Source organism: Rhinatrema bivittatum, chromosome 5 (genome assembly GCF_901001135.1).
Source record: "Rhinatrema bivittatum chromosome 5, aRhiBiv1.1, whole genome shotgun sequence".
In the NCBI taxonomy this organism is placed as follows: domain Eukaryota; kingdom Metazoa; phylum Chordata; class Amphibia; order Gymnophiona; family Rhinatrematidae; genus Rhinatrema; species Rhinatrema bivittatum.
In genome coordinates this window covers 63599988-63606182 of record NC_042619.1, presented here as the reverse complement: position 1 = coordinate 63606182, position 6195 = coordinate 63599988, and positions in this window count along the sequence as shown.

The following is a 6195-nucleotide window of genomic DNA, read 5'->3' as shown; positions in this document are numbered from 1 at the left end:
TTAAACCATGTCTTTCTATATGCTCTGTGATTTTGATCTTTGGAATAGTTTCCACTATTTTTCCAGGCATTGAAGTCAGGCTCACTGGTCTATAGTTTCCTGGATCACCCTTAACAGATACATGGGGTTAACCTGCATGGAGCAGCAGCTGTTGCCATGGGAAGTTTGCTGGGCAGACTGGATGGACCATTTGTTTTTTTTTCTGCTGACAATGTTATTTTACTATGTATGTTATATGTCTCTCTGATCTGTGCAATGTTTATCCTTTACACGTAGGCTTCTTGAACACTGTTCAAATTGCTTCTATTTTATCTGCCACTAATTTTGAGAACCAGATCGGTTTCTTATTTCTCTTACTTTTGTTTACTCTTCTTACATATAGATTTTTTGCCTTTGCAATTGCTCCTTTTAGTTTGGCCTACTGCTGTTCCACCTTTCCCATTTTCTCCCAGTCTTCTAGTTCTTCCTCCAGGTACGTCCCTATTTCAACGAAGTCCGTATTTTTGAAATTCAAAACCTAGGTCTTTGTGTGACTTCTCTGCATCCTATTTGCGATATCAAACCATACCGTTTGATGATCACTAGTGCTGAGATAGTCTCCCACCCGGACATTAGAGACACTATCCCCATTACTGAGCACCACATCATCGCATCTTTCCTTGTGGGTTCCATTCCCATTTGTTTGAAGAGAGCCCCTTGCAGGGCATCCACTATCTCTTTACTTCTGGTAGATTCTGCAGAAGGGATTCTCCAGTCTACGTCTGGCAGATTAAAATCTCCCATAATCAACACTTCTCCCTTCTTTCCCAACTTCTGGATGTTTTCGACCAAATCTCTGTCTAGCTCTTTCGTTTGAGTCAGAGACCTGTAAACCACTCCAGTAAAAATGGATGGATCATCATCTTTTTTTAGGATGGCCCATAATGCTTCTTCTCTACCCCACATTCTTTGCAGTTCAGTTGCTTGGATATTGTTATTGACATAAAGAGCTACTTCTCCCCCTTTTCTGACCGCTCTGTCCTTCCTTATCAAGTTATTGCCTGGTATGGCCGTATCCCACTCATGAGAATCCCTGAACCATGTCTCCGTGACTGCAACAATGTCCAGTTCTGCCTCCACCATAAGGGCCTGCAGGTCTGGGATTTTATTGCCCAAACTGCGAGCATTTGAAGCCATCACTTTCCAATTTTTCTCTCTTGTTTTTTTGCATTTCCTAATCTCTTTCTCTGATTTTTTTGAGCTGATTGATTTTGTTATTTCCTTCTCCCACTTTCTATATTGCTTGGGGTGACATGTCAATTTTATTGGCCATATCCTGCCACCCCCATTCTTTAGTTTAAATGTCTGATAATATATGATCTGAATTTCTCACTTAGCATCCTCCTTCCTGCTACGGACAAATGCAGGCCATCCTTTCCATAAAGCTTTTTATTGTTCCATACAAGGCCCCAGCCTCCAATGTATCCAAAGCATCCCTCTTCCTCATCCCTGATTCCTCTTCCTTCTCCTCCCCTCCTCTCATTCCCTTTTCTTATCCTCCCTGAATCCCCCAACCTTCCCTCCTCTGTTACACTGTAAACCGGTGTGATATGTCCAATGAACATCGGTATAGAAAAACAAATAAATAAATAAAGCCACATTCTGTATACTAGGTTTTGAGCTAGAAATTGAAATTATCTATATGGCATAGCTTCTCTTTTCCCTTTCCATGAACAGGTAGAATTTCCGAAAAGGCAATAGTCTTGGCAGTGTGTTTTATCATCTTTCCTAGATTTTGGAAATCTTTTTGTACTTCATGGCAGCCATTTCCATCAAGGTCATTGTCCCCTGGATGGATGATCATGCTGATATCAAAGTTCTTACTTTCTTCTTCAATTACTTGGACGAACTGATTTGTATTTCTTCTAGCTGAGGATCCTGGAAGGCATTTAACTATTGTGTCACCATCAAAATGTGCTCCCAAATTGGTTCCTCTGATGGTTGAGTCTCCCAGCAGAAGCAGCTTTCTTTTATGACATTTGAGTCTGTTGAAGGGCTTCTGGGTGCATTGAGTGGCTTCACTTTTAGAAATCACTTCAAAATCTATTGCTGAGGTTTCTTTAATCTCCAGTACAGAAAAAGCATTTTGTAAGGGTAACAGTGGGGAGAGTGGATGTCTCGTCATCACAGGCCTTATTCTGCCAGAGCCCACTGTTATCCCGTTGCTCCTAGGGTTTTGAATCCTGGATGTCCAACACTTCTGGGGTATTGGGGGCTTGATTGTCAGGATACTGTAAAGCTGGGGAAGGTGGGTGTTTGTTTGTCATTATGTCTTGTTCTACCAGAGTCCACTATAAACCATTTTTTTGTCCTGGGTTTCTGTAAGCTCTGTGGGAGATGGGCGAGGGATACTGGATGGCTCAAGGAAGGGGAGGTTAACTGAATCCTGGATAATTCCATGTTGAGAAGGGCTGCAGTTGTCCCAGAAGCAACAGGTCAACAACGTCCTAGCTAAACTTTTGTGACAGTCATAAATGTGTAGCATGACTGTACAACGTGCAAGGTATGAGAGCACTAAACATAGTATTTAAGATGTTCATCTCTCCTCATCACTGAGATTTTGTAGATGAACTTGGGGACATCCATTTCACATTACACATTTAATGTCTGTTGCAATCATCGCTCTAATTAAATATTGCTCCAGGCCTAAAAAGCTTTCATTCAGATTTACTACAAAGATACATAAAAGTACATTATATCTATGTTTTATTTAGAATTATCCCCCATTGTTTCACAGCATAATGACAGATTTCAGTTAGCTGGGCAAGTTCAGAAAATATGTGAATTACTAACCTTTCTACATCTTGATGTTTATAAACTCCTTCCTTTCCCCATGCCTGCTTTTTAGGAAAAGCCACCATCCCTCTCTCTCTCTTCCCCATATCAGATTTACACAAACTCTTCCAGTCACACAAATGGGTTCAATGTAAAGGTGCCTTCCTTTCCAATTCACACTTTTATACTGAATCTACTTGTGTAGTGCTGTACCCACAGAAATGACCTTTTAGACAATCACATGTAAAATTATGTGCCTGGAGGAGGGGAATTCCAGGAGAGTGGGTGGGGTTGGGACTTAAACAAACACTTTTGATTTTTGAAAGTACAAATGGAAAATTCTTTCAGCAAAACTGAGAGCACCAAACAGCAGGTGTAATTGTGTGTGTGTAGTTTTGCTGGGATAATTTTCAAAGCATATTTGTAGGTTAACTTATGTGCAATGCCACAAAATTACTCCCAAAAGATGGTGTCAGAGCAGGAGTGTGTGGCATTCCCTGATACCCCCGTCCCCCAGTGTGAGATGTATACTAAGAGATGTGTTCCAGAAAACTCATGAGTCCACTTTGGCTCATGTTTTTTCTTATTTCTTCTCATTCATCCTGTCCTAAGAATGTTCTGAATCTCAAGGGAGGAACATTTGGAGCAGCAGGAGTGGGAGCACCCTAAGGTCCAAGGGGAGACCAAGAAAAGAACAGAAGCAAACAGGGGTGAATGAGGAGCTACTTCCATATTCCTGGGTCTCACGTTACATTACCTTAAGTGTATGAAGCCTGAAGAGTAGATTTCTGGTCGGAGTCAGGACAAAGACTGCCAGCTTGGGAGATCTGCTTCCAAGTTGCTGCTTTGAAAGAATCATTGGGAGCTCATTGGTATCTCTTCACCAGAATGTTCCACTTCAGATACTGGACTATAGAGATCCGTGCATTGTAAACAAAGCCCTCGGTTTCCTGCAACAGATTTTTCAAGATTCTGAGGCAAGAGTTAACAAAATCTGTGGCAATTAGGTGGCAAATTTGCATACATTCATTTAAATAAAGTTAATGTTTAACATTATAAAAATAAAGCTATTTTCTGACAATTAAGGATAAAAGGGAAAGGATCTGGGAATGAGGAGTGTTGCGTTTGTGCCTATTCTCGCCCTCGCTCCACCCTCTCTACCTTTGTGGCCACTCCCTTCGGCTCTGATGGACAGTTGCTGCTGCGGCTTCTCCCTGCCTCTGAGTCTCGGAGTCCCCGGGCTGGCTTGACGCTACGGATCCGCCATGTTCCTGATGACGTAAGGGCATGCGCTCCAGACTTGTACCGGCAAGGGCGCGAACCTCGGGGGCGTCCCCCTGTAGTGACGTCATCTGCTTCCATCATAAAAGGTCTTTGCTTGTAACTATGAATCGAGTTAGCAAGGAGGAATCTTTCTCCACTGCACTGCCTCTACAAACTTACCAAGGGGTACCCGCTCCTCGGGGGCCCCGCTCTCTCTTCTTGATTTCAGACTGCTAGATGGGATCCGGTACTCACTCCTCGAGGGCCTACGTTCCTGAAGACACAGAAGACTCCTTACTACCTGGAAGCGATCGCAGACGTGAACACTGTGAGTTCTATTCAGACAGGAACTGGTACTTGCTCCACGAGGGCCTACGCTCTTAATCCCTTTCTGTCTAAGTTGTTATCGCAGGTACGGAGATCGTGAGTTATTGCAGATTGCAGATAGGAACCGGTACCCACTCCACGAGGGCCCATGTTCCTAAAACCTTTCACAGACTCTCTTCTTTCTCAGAAGATATCGCATACCTATATCTTATGGTTTGATATCTTTAAAAGGAATTTACTTAAAGAATTAAAGGCATTTGCTAAGTTAAAATATCCTTTACTACTCATAAGTAAACAAATTGATTTCATCTTTTTATCATCATTTTTTTATTATGATTATTATGGCACTAAATATATTTCCTTTTATATTTAAACATTGTTTTCTTGTTAATTTGTATTTCTTACCTATTAGGTTCTCTTAATACATGGTATTATGTTATATCACATTTTTAAGCAATCTTAAATATAACCAAGATTGAATTGATTTGTAATTAATGAATGTTCTTTAGAATTCTAACTATAAAACTGTTAATTAATTAGCAATTATTAAATATTTAATTATATACATATACAATGTTACTCAATTTTTATTCACAACAGTGTTGTCTCGATATAGAACATCATATTTGTTTTTAATTGGTTAATTTTTAGATTAATACTTATGTGAATAAACCAATTATTTAATTTCAAAGATTTTTATTTGAAATTTCTGATGTGTTAGGCTAAATGATCTTGTCTATATATTTGGTTCCTTTTCAGTTTATTTTGCTGTACTGACACACACAAGAACAACTGCATAATATTAATACAATATAAAGACAGTTAAGGTAATCTTTAAGTTTTATCTCTTTGGCTAATAATAAGGACCTTCCATGTTTTATTTGTGTGTAAGTTCAATTTTGTACTGTTATGCGCGCCGGCTGCAGCAGACCCATGGCTTGGCCCCCTCACCTCTTTCAAAGTAATCCAGCATCTGGTCCCTTGTCTCTGGCGGCTGTGGGCCGCCGGCTCCGTCCTCGGATCGCCCCTGGTGCATCCGGCTCTGCTGCAGCTCCTGATGCTCCGCATCGGGCCTCTCCACTTGGCCTGCGAAGAGACACCATCCCGACCAGCGCCATGCATCTCCCTAGGCACACGTACAGCTAGTCTTTAAATAGGGCCCACAGCGGGAACCTGGCCACGGCCCCGGATGATGACATTGGAAGAGCTCCGGAATATAAGCCTGACTACTCCGTTGCCTCTCTCCAGCCCCAGACCTCTGCATTGCCTGAATACTCCGTTTCCTCTCTCCAGCCCCGGACCTCTGCATTGCTTGACTACACCAAAGTTTCTCTCCAGCCCTGGACTTCTGCTTCATCTGACCATCCTTTGACTCTCTCCTCGTCTAGACTTCAGTCTTGTTTGCCACTGCTTCCAGATTGCCGCCAGCCCTGATCCCAGCTTGCTTAAAGACGCCTCTTCAGCTTTTGTCCTGGACGTGGTTCATTCAGGCTTCGGCCTGCTCTTGCTCAGGCGCCCTCTGTCAAACTGTGTTCCTATTGGTGCCCGGGTCTCCAGGACTCCGCTTCATCCAGTACAGACTGATACATACACTAGTTGCTGCCTCTGGGCTGACCTCGATCCAGCCATCGACGACCACTGATGAAGGCCACCTAAGTCCAGCCGGACCAGGCACCCAAAGGCTCAACCTGTGGGGAACAAGGGCTCGTATTGGTGAAGTGCTGGCCGGCCTCCATCCATCAGCCCTCTCTGCCTGCTGACGGTGGGGACCCATAGGATCCCTCCTACAGG